We start from the raw sequence: 13,792 nt of genomic DNA, 5'->3' as shown, positions 1-13,792 counted from the left end.
TGACCAATGTTATTCTTAGGTCTCCCTAAGTGTAAGGTCTGAAACATTTGTTGATCTGAATTAAATAGTGCAGTCTAAGACAGTGGTTGAAAATGATCAGTTTGTGAAGGAACTTTGAAGGAAATCCCTGTAAAAAGGCAGGATGGTTTAGTCAGAGAATCGTAGGGTCTTATTATTAGTGGGAACCTTAGAGATACCTTATTTCATAAATCCCATTCAATTCAATTCAGAAAGCATTTACTAAGCATCAAAGAACTATGCTAGGTGTGGGGAATAGAAAGATAAGAAGAGAATCAGTCCCTGACCTCAAGGACTTTACATGCTGGGAGCTGTGGGCACAACATTTATATTGATGGCATGTAAATTCTACAGATCAATCAATAAACATTTGTTATGCATTTATTATATGTCAGACATTGTACTAAGGGTACAAAAAGAAGCAAAAGACAGCCCCTGCCCTCAAGGAGCTTACAATCTAATGGAAGATAATAGGAGAAGATTCATAGATTTAGAACTGAAAGGGAACTTAGAGGGAGCAACCTCTTCATCTTATGGATGAGGGAATTGAGGTACAGGGAAGTTAAATGACTTGTGTAGGGCTACACAGCTTACTAAGTCTCCAAGGTAAGATGTGAACCCAGGTCTTTCTGACTCCCAGGCGAGTGATACATCCATTCCACTATAGTGCTTCCATTAGAGACCAAAAGGTCCTAGAAAATGCCTCAGTCAATATGGCACCTGAGGTGAGTCTTGAAGAAAGTTAAGGATTCTAATGTAAAGAAGCATGTGGGACAGCCTGGGCAAAAACAGAAGCAAGAGATGAGAGCCTGAGTCAAGATGAAGAAAGGTTAAATTAGTGTCACAAAGGTAGTCAATTCCAAGATTCAACTTTTTTCCATTCAACAAACATTAATTAAGTGACTACTATGTGTCAGGAGGGGCAGCTATGTGACTGCCTGGTCTGGAGTCTACCTACTCTATAACTCAATATTCTATACCTTAGAGCACCTGGTCTGGGGTCATGAAGACCTGAACACAAATCCTGCCTCAGACACTTACTAGCTGTGTGACCATGGGCAAGTCACTTAACCCTGTTTGCCGCAGTTTCCTCATCTGTAAAATGAATTGGGGAAGGAAATGCCAAACCACTCCAGTATCTTCACCACAAAAACCCCAAATGGGGTCACAACAAATAGGACATGACTGAAAAACGACTCAACAACAACAAAAATGCCAAACATAGCAGTTTATAGTTTATCCTAAGGGCAAGAGAGAGACATTGAAGCTTCTTTAGCAGAGGAATGATATGACCAGACCTATTATCAAGATAATTAATGCATCACCAGACTGACCTCCTCACTAGAGCATTGGTGCAATGCTTTAGAGACCCTTACAGTATTAGAATCTTGGTCAGTGGCTTGCTCATCCCCCCTCCATATCTAGATTTGAGTAGAATAGGACCACTCTCAGGAGAGAAATTGCACAATTTAGTGAGATAGGAGAACTTGCCTCAGTTAGGCAACTAGGTGTAAAAATTACCTGGATATTAAATTGAGGAATTAAAATGCATGAGAAATGAAAATGCATGAGGAAAAATCATCTCTGTTTTCACATGAGAAGTGAGAATGCTTGATTTGAAATCTCCCTGGGGATTAGGGGAGGGGCTTTTGCCTATGTTTGTATGAGCAAAAGGTTACCTCGTGACAGGCATTTTCTTGTTAGAACGTGGGTTGACAAGCCACTTCCTTAAGTCTCTCAGCACAAGGACAGGCAGGTGATGTCTGCAGCAGGCACCAAATGTTAAAACTATATTTATCCTTATGTGTAGGAAGTGGCTTACCCAGAACTCCTTATCAATGATTGTAGAGAATGGACCCTTCCCTTATTGTTGGTGGAAATTGTCTGGATTATTGCTGTATGGTTTAAATTTTTTTTATTATAAACCCATAACAAGATTATTTTAGAAAACTGTCAGTGGAAGCTATTTCCAAGTAGGGGGAAAGGAGAGGATAAAGAAAATGTGAATGAGTTATCAAATGATAAGATGGTAAGAGGATGGGGTTGGTTACTTAAAATCTTATCATGTAATGAATTCAGGACCTGTCCAGTACATCTCATTTCTGTAAATGAACTTAGAACTGGAAAAGCACTTAAGTCTAGGAATAGGAACATAGTGGGAAGTTCAAAAGAGTGGACAGAATGTCATAGCTGGGAACAGCAAGCAGACCAATTTGGCCTTAACTTTAAAGGGATACTGCTGTTGTTCAATAATATCCAACTCTTTGTGACCCCATGGACCATATTATCCATAGAATTTTCTTGGCAAAGATACTGGAGTGGTTTGCCATTTCCTTCTCTGGCTCATTTTACAGATAAGGAAACTGAGGCAAACAGAAGCAAAGTTAGTAAGTGGCTGAGGGAGGTTTGAACTCAGGTCTTTTTGACTCCAGGCCCAGGGCTCTGTCTCTGAGCCATTTAGCTGCCTCTCCAATGCAGATAGTAGGGGTAATTGTAAAATCAGTCTAGAAACATAAGTTAGGCTATAAGAAATAATAAGTAGAATGATTTCACAAAAACCTGGAAAGACTTATATAAACTGATGCAAAGTGAAGTGAGCAGAACCAAGAGAACGTTATACACAGTAACAGCAATATTGTGCAATGAAGAACTCAACAACTTAGCTATTCCCAGCAATACAATGATCCAAGACAATCCCAAAGAACTATTGAGCCAGATTTTCAAGGACAAGAGGAATTTACATTTTATCCTAGAGACAAGAGGGAGCCATGAAAGAATTTAGGCTTTGAGTAGGAAGAAGTTCTATCTGCTGGGGAAGTAATGAAAACTGCTATCATAGTTGGAGATGCAGATGTGTATCATGATATCCCCTTACCAGTTTCTCATAGAAATATCATAGTGAAGATGGCTCCTCCTGCTTATAAGCACCTACTTCTGACTCTACTAATTGGTGAAATAGGGCACCCTCTTTTGGAGGTACTTGTAAGATTTCACAGCTAAGTCACTTGGGAGAATGTGGAAAAGATAAATTTCCTTGAGAGAGAAGAGTAAATGGCCAGCAGATTCAAAGTCAGAATAGATTGACAAGAAAAGAACTGTTTACTGCTCTATTAAGAGCAGGGGTTGATTTTGGAAATATTGATGGCATTCCAACTAATGAACTACATAAAATGTATGGAGAAAAGGGGCTTAATATTAGATGGAATAGGCAAGTGAGAACTGCCCCTACAGATGCTCCCGAACCATTGTATCCGAGTTTGTCACACCTTCAGGGAGAATAGGAAATTGGCCAAGTCCCAGCTCAGATTAAAGAAATACACAGATGAGATTACAGACCCCATATCAATGTGACTATATATATTGAAAAAATGGATCAACTACTGTAACCAGGGCATTGATAGCTACTGGAGAGGAGGCTGCCCTTATTTATGGGAACCCTGATAAGTTCAAGCATGGAACTCCTACTACCATCACAGGACTGGAAGGGTCTGAAATATCAGCCAAACAAGTCAAACTAATGATGAAAATTGGACAATTACCTAAGAAAGAATATACTATGGTTATTGTACCCATTCGTGAATACATCATTGGAATAGATATATTGAGAGATATGGCCCTGAATTTACCTGAAGAAAAATACCAATTTGCAGTAAGGAAGATAGGAATTGATACAGTTTTAGTGGTAAAAATAAAAATGGACCCAATCACTTTACCTGAACCTTCTGAAGTAATTACTTTAAAACAGCATCATGTGCCAGGTGGGCAAGATGAAATTGCCACTACTATAAAGGAACATGAAGCAGGAGTATTAGTCCCTACAACCACACGATGGAATAATCCTGTCTGGCCAATAGGAAAATCAGATAGGACATGAAGAATGACTGGATTATAGACAATTGAATAAGGTGACTCCTCCCTTGTATCCTGCTATTCCAGACACCATCACCTTAATAGAAAGGATCCAGAAATATGATGGGACTTGGTACACAGCTACTGATTTAGCCAGTGCTTTCTTTACCATCCCAATAGACTCTAAACAATGGGACCAGTTTGCTTTCACTTGGCAGACAGACTTTCACCCATTTGCTACAAGGATATCTGCATAGCCCCACTATTTGTCATAGGATTGTGGCTGAACATTTGGATGAATTAAAGCTACCTGGTGTATAGCTTACCCACTATATTGATGATATCTTAATACAGGGAAAAATATAAAAGAAGTGGAGAAGCGTTTGGTGCTTTTAACTGAGCATATTAAAAGCAAAGGATGGGAAATTAACCCTGCAAAGATTCAAGTACCAGCCCAAAGTGTAAAATTTGGGGGTATGCAATGGAATAAGGGACTGTGAGAGATTCTTCTGCATGCCTGACAAAAGATTCAGGATTTTCCAACCCCCACCAAAAAGGAGGAGACCCAAAAGTTTATAGGATTATTTGGATATTGGCAACATCACTTCCTGCACCTGGGACAGATTTTGAAACATTTACATAAAGCTACTTGGAAGAAACATGAATTTGATTGGGGACTTGAGCAGAGTAAAGCTTTTGAAGAAGCCAAGGCTTCTATACAATTGGCCTTAGATTTATGGCCTATGCAAAATGGCCTGGTGGAATTACAAGTGACTGTACAGGATGAATATGCAAACTGGAGTTTATGGCAAAAACAACAAAGCAGAAATGTACCTTTAGGATTTTGGTCTAGGAAACTTCCTTCATCTGAAGTTCAATATACATCTTTTGAAGCAGTTATTAGCTGCATATTGGGCTTTGATAGAGACTGAACAATTGACTCTGGGCCATGAAATGATATTAAGACCTGAAATCCCGATTATGACTTGGGTAATGAGTACCCCAGCTTCTCACAGAACTGGACACACCCAAGAGACCAGCATAGTTAAATAGAAGTGGTTTACTCAAAATAGAGCTAAAATTGGCAAAAGAGGAGTTTCTGCTCTACATGAATCTATCTATAGCTAACATCAATACTGAGGAAAATGATACATCCCCTGAACCAAAGCAACAGTTGCTATAGTCCTTGGTAAAATGGAATGATAGATATGATGGATTAACTGAAGAAAAGAAGAAACATGCATGGCTTACTGATGGGACAGCAAAATATTTGGGCCATAAAAGACATTAGAAAGCAGTGGCCTATAACCCATGTACTAGGCAGACTTTGGAAAGTGCTAGGATAGGTGGAAGTAGTCAATATGCTGAACTTATGGCAGTACACCAGGCCATCAAAACAGAACAAGGAGGACAGTGTCATGTATTTACTGATTCATGGGCGGTAGCTAATGGATTAGCAACATGGATGCCCATGTGGAAAAATCAAAATTGGGAAATTCATGGTAAACAAATCTGGGGCAAAGAATTATGGGAAGATATATGGGACATGTCTTTGGTCAATAATTTGTCAGTTTTTCATGTAGATGCTCATGTGGCTCTCACCACACCAGAAAAGGAGTACAGTGCACATGCTGACTGACTAGCAAAGATTGCTACTGAATATATTGTCCCTACTCTGATACCAACTAATGATCCAGTACTAGCAAAATGGGCCCATCAAATGACCGGCCATTTAGGGGTCCAGGGCACATACTGGTGGGCACAAGACTGAGTCATTAGTATCTCTTATTCATTGTTAAAACAGATAGCAGAAGAATGTCATATATGTCAATTGGAAAAGGAATGAACTGTTCCTTGGGTAGTAACTGGGGAGATAGCAAGGGGAAAATTCCTAGCCAAAATATGGCAAATAGATTATATTGGTCCTGTATCACAAAAAAGTATGCAAATGTATATGTTCATGTGTTGACATGTATTCAGTTGTACTAGTGGCTTGTCCTTATAAGAATGCAACCCAGCGGGGCGGCCAGGTAGCACAGCGAGTAAGAGCACCGGCTCCAGTGTCAGGATTGACCTGGAGATTGAATCCCGGGCTCAGACACTTAGCACCCACCCAGAAACACCTGGCCATGTAACCTTGAGCAAGTTACTTAACCCCAATTGCTTAGGGGCAGCCAGGTGGCTCAGCGAGTAAGAGCACCAGCTCCAGTGTTGGGATGACCTGGAGATCGAATCCCGGGCTCAGACACTCAGCACCACACCCAGAAATAACTGGCCATGTAACCTTGAGCAAGTTACTTAACCCCGATTGCTAAAAAAAAAAAATTAAAAAAATTAAAAAAAGAATGCAACCCAGAAAAACACCTGTAAAACTCTAAATCTCATAAGTCTGTATTATGGAAGCCCAATGCAGATTCAAAGTGACACTGGGTCACATTTCAAAGACAATGAAATGAAGATTTTAAACAATATTGAATGGATATATCGTATTCCATATTATCCACAAGCATCTGGGTTAATTGAAAGAATGAATGGATTATTGAAAGAACAGTTAAGGAAGTTAAGCTCTAGTAATTCATATCAACATTGGAAAGATAATTTATCCACTGCTTTACATAATTTGAATTATAGATCACTGGGAGACAGTACACCTCCAGAAAGATGACCCCAAATCTGCAAACTAGAAAACAACAGACACATAAGATCCCAAATGATGGGTACTGGACTATGAGGCAAGATGTCCCAGCACTGTATTCAGGAATACTTGGTTCAGTAGGATATGGTTTACATTGCTTAGGGGACTTTTGGTTGGATAGGAAAGAAATAATAAACATCTCTACTGAAACTCTATGAGAATCCCTAAAAATGATTTGGGGGCGGATGTTACCTAGATCATATTTAGCAGCTCTAGGAATATATGTATTGGCTGGAGTAATCAATTCTAATTATCAAGGAGATATTGATTGCAAAGGTGACATTGCAAAATTTAGGTGAAGAACCCACACAGTTTTGTAAAAATGATAGAATAGTTCAAGTGATCATTATTTGTTGTGAAACAATACCCCTTGTGAAAACTGACCCTCCTTCTGAAATAACTATCAGAGGAACTTAAGGGTTTTGGTTCTACTGATAGAATAAAATTGGGAGCTAAAGTTATGGGTGAAGCAGAAGCCAGATGATATTCCAAAGACTGCAGAGATTATAACACAAATGGAAAGATAATACTGTAACTTTTGTTTATCCAGGAGAAGGTAATTACCAAATCTTACCTTTAACTCATATATTCTACCATGAATGAGGCTATGATAGTGAGTTCATGGACTCCAGAAGCACAACTGACCCTATATTTGTTTCTTTTTGGCTTTTTGTCTGTTAAAACTTGTTTGAAAGATTTATTTCCTGCAGGCTTAGCACCCTCCACCTGCAGATGCCTGATTGCTTAAGCCAGATGTCACCCCCTGTCCATGACTGTAATGTGCTGCCCCTGGACCTGGTGTCAACAAAGCTCTGGGTACCAGCTAAAGAACTGACCTCTCGAATGGGACCTCTTGGGGCAGGAACAGCTCTACATCCAATTTCAGTTGGAAGTAACTATGGAGAAGAAATCTTCACCCTTTGCCCCAAGATTTTGAGCCCCATTTGTTCAAGGAGGGAAAGATGGAGTGCTTGTGCTCAAACCTCCACCCTAAGATATTGTTTTATGTGCTTATTTTCTATTATCCCTGTTATGTTGTTGCAAAGTTCTGTTGACACCAGTTACCCCACCAGTTACCCCTAAATTCTCATTAATCTATGTAATGAAATGTAATGTTAATGTATTTTTGCTCTGTAAGGTACATGAAAGATCTTGGGGCCAAATGTAATGGTAATGGGAATTTGAAGATGTTCCCTGCCCCTTAATACACCTAAGGGAATTTGAAGACCTTCTCTGCTTTGAAGATATACCCTGCCCTCTAATAGCCTGAATGTAATCACATGAAGCCTCTGATGGGAGGAGCTTGCTGAAGGGTGGAGCAGAGTCCACAGGAAGCTGGGAGTCAGAGGAGTCAGACTGGAGGGAGGAGAGAACACACCCAAGTGAGATAGTTAGGCTTGTGAGTAAATGTTGGTTTGTGGGAAGGCTAAAGCATGCTATGGCTCTCTGTGCTGTTATGGCTTATTAACTTCTTCGCCACTATGATGGAATTGGCTCATTGGTTTTAGGATTCCATTTTCTGGTGTCTGAATAAATGTTTGCTTCTGTCTTATATATGGAGAGTCTGTTATATTTTGCAATTGAGCACTATGCCAGCATATTTACAGTGGCCATCAGTGCTTTGAATATTGCCTTGGCACTACACCTTCCTGGGCTGGCAGCAACATCTGGTCTGGAATCCTAGGTTCTGACACCTCCAAGGCTCAAGATCCTGAGTCTGGGACTCCCTGAACCTAGAAATTAAAAGGACAAAGGAAAGACAATAAAACCCTAACCCTTTTCTTGGGGCCACATGGCCTAGGGGAGGAGTGGTTCTCATTACTGTGTTGTTTGACCTACTGTGAATGAATGAGTCCACTCAAAGACATGAATGCTGAGCCAAAGGCAGAGACTGTCCCAGTCCAAGAGTAGTGGGGTCCAGCTACTATATGTATAGACAATGGCATTTTCCAGCCACATGGTAGACTGAAGCAGAATGCCCATGAATGCCCCCAATTCTCTTGTCTCCAAGGAGTAGGCTCTTCATAATGGGTAGTCTGAGCATGTGCCAAACTCCATCATGCAAGAAAACACTGAATGTTATAGCATTCATATTTTAAAGATTGCCAGTTTCATGGACCAAATTTAATTAAGATAAAGTAAGATTGCTGGATTATTTCTGTCACTATCTTCCAGAGATACTCCTCTAGAAACATGCAAACCCCTCATTTTAACCAGGCAAGAAAAGGTTAAATGATTAATTTCACCCATGGTCACAAAGGTCTTCCAGTTCCAAAACCTTCTAAAATTTATGAGCAGGATCTGGTCAGATCTGACCATGACTTTCATTATCACCTACTTCTCCATTTCTAGTTCCTGCTATGTGTAAGCACTGATGCAGTACACCACAAACACTGCTCCAACCCCCATGTCCTCAAGCCCACATCACAATGACAACACAAGGGAGAGACCCAGGACTAAACACCACTTTGGCCACAAAATTCCTACACCTTCCACCTCTTCTCTTCATGCAGTCCACTGCTCTTACTGCTATCACCATGCCTTGACTTTTACCAAATGTTTGCTGACATACACATACAGACCGATCTTCACATTCCACCAAACCACTGCACATCATCCCCTTTCCTGAAATACACCAAGAAGAATACACACCTTCAGCTGCTTCTCCCTTTGTTTTCCCACAGTGGTTGGGAAAGCTTCCCTAGGCTAAGGAGCTCACTCTTCTGCCTCCCAGCCCCACAGTGCCCTGGACCTCTACACCTGTGCTGGCAGACTCAAATAGCAGTTGGGGAGGAGGTGGGGAGGCCACCATATTGTACTTGAGGATCCCTGATGGGCACATGTTGACTTAGGAAACCACATATTAATATTCTCTATGTTTTATTGAACTTTAATTTATTTTGTTAAATATTTCCCCAATAACATTTTAATCTGCCTCAAACTCCACTCAGGGGTATTATGGGTCTCATGCAGCCTGCAGACATGGGTTTGACCCCTCTGCCCTATAATAACAGTGTGGTGGTGGTGGTGGTGGTGGTGGTGGTATGTGTGTATATATGTGCATGTATTATGTATACATATGAGCATATACGTATATATATATATATACATAGGTAGAGATATAGATAAAAATGTCACCCCTCTAAACTCTGTTAGGGTAGACACTGTCTGGTTCAAATTTTGTATATATCAGTATATATCACCTGGTATATATCACCTGGATGCTCTGCATGTAGTAGGTACTTAATAAAGGTATTTTGAATTTTAAAAATAACAGAAGAGAAGCAAAGAGAGGCTTAATCCTCATCCCCTTCTTCTTCTAGCAGGCATTGTAGGGTATCCTATGACAAAGTCTTAGAGGTAAAGATGACTTGGGAAGAACTCAGATCTTTGAGAAACATGCTATAAACACGCCTTTACTTCAATGGCTTCCTTATTGTTCATTTTTGAAAAGGTAAATCATTTTTAGGGATTTGGGGGGTTTTAGTCCATTATTTTTATGAGGATACATTTAAAAATTGGACAGAATCTATTTGAGAGAATGACTTCTCAGACTCTGTAATCCTTTAGAAAGGAGGGAATAGAGAGGCAGGTAGAGGGTACAGTGAATGGAACAACCAGCCCTGGAGTCAGGAAGATCTGAGTTCAAATGCAGTCTCAGATACTTGCTAGCTGTGTGATCCTGGGCAAGTCATTTAAACCCTACTTTCCTCAAAAAAAGAAAGGAGGCAATTATTTTTATTTTTCAAATTTTTATTACTTTTCCATTTCAGAACAGCAGAAAAGGACTCAATTAGCTGAATCAAATAAGTACTAGGTTAGGTTAGTTTAGGAGCATCTTTTTTTCTTTTCTTTTTTAAAGGAAGTATAGGATAGTGGAAAGATCTGAACCTATGCTTAGAGTCTGAAGGTGTTGGTTCTAGTGCGAGCTTCATTTGCTGGTACTTGTGTGCCAATCCACTGATCCTTGTTTGGAAAAGAAAAGAGGCATTAATGGGCCCTAAAATAAGCTGCTGGCACAATTACATTTAGTTGGTCCATGGCAGGGTGCCATGGGGAACGGATGGCAACATTTAGCTAAAGAGCTGGCATCTTCATTTCTGTAAGAAAACAGGAGGCAAAGTCCCCAGATTGGACCAAGAAAGAGCTCAGTGGGTATATTTGCTATGCTGCTTGAAGCCTTGTTTCAAGGAAAATGATAGGAGCTGATATAGATATATAGATATGTATGTATATATGTGGGTATAGATATAGATATATAGATTTGATATAGGTATAGATAGGGATAGAGATGGGATAGGGATGGGATATAGGGATAGGGACAGGAACAGGGACAGGGACAGAGACAGAGACATGTTAGAGTGCCTAGCAGATGCTTGGGACAGAAGCTGTGCCCAATTCCTATTTATTGATCAGTGGTAGACTGAAGGACAGTTCTATCTGTGCTATCACTTGAAGTCATCCTAGCAGAAATAGGCCCACCGAGGGTAGCTACTCCTCTTGCAAGGGCTCCAGAGTCCCATAACTAAATTCCCAGATGATAAAAGAACCTCTGCTCCTAGAAGCTGTTCCTGCTGATCAAATGGAGTCTTCCCTAGGGTCCAAAGATATTGCCTTTCTTCATATCCCTAAAGTTTAGCACTGTGCTTGATGCATAGTAGGTGGTTAATAAATGTTTATTAACTAACAGGTGTCCCAGCGGTTATGCATCCTTGGCTGAATGAAGGTGAGAATCACTTTGGTTTTAATGATGAAAAATCTCAAACTTAAAAGGTGTTTCAATGCGGGGGCAGAGGGGGAGGAAGGTGGAGGGAAAGAAATGAATTGGGTTAACAGAATTCTGTTTTTACTTCAGGAAGGAAGATGTGTTGCTGATTACCCTAAACATGTAACAAGGACTAGGACCAGGGGTAAGTAAAGCAGGCAGCTGCTCAAGGTAAATCAATCAATAAACATTTGTTAAGCACCTACTATGTGTAGGCATCGTGCTACACTCTGGAAATACAAAAAGAAGCAAAGAGATGGTCCCTGCCCTCAAGGAGCTTATAATTTAATAGGGGAGACACATTCAAGGAAACTGCAATGAGGAATTCTTTTTAATATTATTTTTACAATTACCATAATATTACTTTTTATAATTACATATTTTTAGTGCCAGAAAATTCCATGCACAATAGACACTGGGTTATTTATTTTGTAATATCATGGAAGATCTCAGGAGGCACAATCTCCAGTCTTTGCCTACAGAACACAAATGCCTGGGCCTGGCTCTCAACCTGTAGCTGTTTGTAAAGAAATATAGGTCAAAGACATGTGATTTCATTGGTGTGAGGTTGGGAACTCCCCCTAGCAGTTATGAATCACAGCTCTCTAAGCTCTAAAACACAGCCTTCTTCTTTCTTTGTAGCCTTAGAGAGCTGCTTAAGACTCAGAGAGGTTAAGTAACTTGTCCATAGTTGCACAGCTAGTAAGTCTCGGAGGCAAGATTTGAACTCAGGTCTTTCTACCTACTTCCAAGTCTAGGACTCCATCTGCCACATCAGGCTGCTTCTATAAAGTCTATTTGGGCACCCTTGTATAACCCCAAGAACATCTTCGACAATATCCTTGTTTCTCCAAAACAAAGTTTTTTCATGCATAGTTACGCATAAGTTTTATTATGCACCTGTAATTCAAAGCAGGCACAGTAAAAGCTTGGATATAATTTGGGTCATGACGTGGCAGGGGTGGAAGTGAGTGGGTCTGCTTATGTGCAAACAGGTCACACAGGAGGGTGGGGCAGGACAACATCTCTTCTGCTGCCCACAAATAACAGCCAGCGTGCTCAGCTAGTAAATGCATCAAACTGTAGTCACTGACATTTAAGCAAACTGAGTGAAGTCTCTTTCTTTACATGGCTAAGAGTAGGTGTATTAAGCTATCTTGTATCCCTTCTTTGATTCCAGTGTTTCTGCAGATGGCAATTGCAACAGAAAATCATGTGTGTGTGCGTGCACACATGTGTAGGTGCATGTGTGTGTATGCTCACGCACACTTGTAATTGATACCTCTAATGCTTAGCTGGAAGTGGACGTAACAGCTGTAACTACCACCTCATATGGGTCATTATGGGGATCAAATGAAATTATGTAGGCAAATCTTTTTTACAAACCATAAGGCATTGCATAAATACTCTCCAGTAGCAGAGGTGGTGGTAGTAGTAGTAGTAGTAGTAGTAGTAGTAGTAGTAGTAGTAGTAGTAGTAGTAGTAGTAGTAGTAGTAGTAGAAGTAGCAGCAGCAGCAATAGTAGAAGTAACAGTAGTATCAATAGAATCAGTAGTATTTCCCGATGGGAAAGCTACACCAATTATTTCACTGGTACAAGAAATTCCCAGCATGGAGATTTTCTCCACAGATACAGATTGGCAATTCATCTATAGCAACCTATTCTGAGAGAGCTTGCTTGAAGCCACTGAGAGGTTAAGTGACTTACCTATGGTCACTCAGTCAGTGGGTGTAAGAAGTTGGACTTGAACCTAGTTCTTTGTGATTCCAATCCATTTCCTATCATGTCATTCTGCTTCTTATTCTTGTCGTATTGTTTTGTTGGATACAACAGTCATGAAAATAAATATAGGTCAGGCTGTATGTGGGGACTGTGTACAAAGGGAGGACTAGAAATATAAGTAACTAAAAAGGGGAGCCAGGGAGTCTTCCACCTGGGGCCTAGGCATTCCTAAAGGAGGTTTTCTCTGTCTTTTCTTTCCTCTCTCCTTCTCCCCCCAGCCCCTGCCAGCTCTATTTCTATGTCTCTCTCTGTCCCTCTCTCTCACTCTCCTCTTTCTGTCTCTCCCCCCCTCACTCCTTCTCTGTCTCTCTCTCCCTTTTCCCTTCCTCTCTCTCCCTATCTCTCCTTTTCTCTCTCACTCCCCTCTTCTCTTTCTGTCTCTACCTCTGGCTCCCTCTTTGTCTCTGTCTCTTTTTTCCTCTCTTCCCCCCTTCCCTTCCTCTCTCTGTCTCCCTCTCTCTCCTCTTCTGCCTCTCTTCCTTCTCTCTGTGTCTCTCTTTCTATCCCTGCCTCTCTCTCCTCCCTTCTCCCTTCCCCTCTGTCTCCCCCTCTATCTCCCTCTCTCCTCTTCTCACTCTGTCTCTCTCCCCTGTCTCTCCCCCCTTCCTTCCTCTCTCTCTCTCCTCTTCTGCTTTTCTTCCTTCTCTCTTCTCTCTCTCTCTCTCTCTCTCTCTCTCTCTCT

The 13,792-nt window shown here is 40.8% G+C and overlaps 1 long non-coding RNA gene across 3 annotated transcripts in view; it reads left to right on the top strand.

Annotated features, from left to right (window-relative positions):
- Nucleotides 1-13,792, top strand: part of LOC138146942 (uncharacterized) — a 47,488-nt gene that overhangs the window by 23,657 nt on the left and 10,039 nt on the right. For 2 of the 3 annotated variants that reach the window (XR_011164661.1, XR_011164660.1), the window contains exons 2-3: nucleotides 11,253-11,288; nucleotides 11,418-11,472. This is a non-coding gene — a long non-coding RNA (uncharacterized lncRNA). The remainder of the gene's footprint in view (nucleotides 1-11,252; nucleotides 11,289-11,417; nucleotides 11,473-13,792) is intronic. The other variant, XR_011164659.1, reaches the window with a different exon arrangement.

Source organism: Petaurus breviceps, unplaced genomic scaffold, assembly GCF_028583685.1.
Source record: "Petaurus breviceps papuanus isolate PSGF00001 unplaced genomic scaffold, PetGlider_PUasm1.0 90775, whole genome shotgun sequence".
Lineage (NCBI taxonomy): Eukaryota > Metazoa > Chordata > Mammalia > Diprotodontia > Petauridae > Petaurus > Petaurus breviceps.
This window is presented reverse-complemented; position numbering and strand designations above follow the sequence as displayed.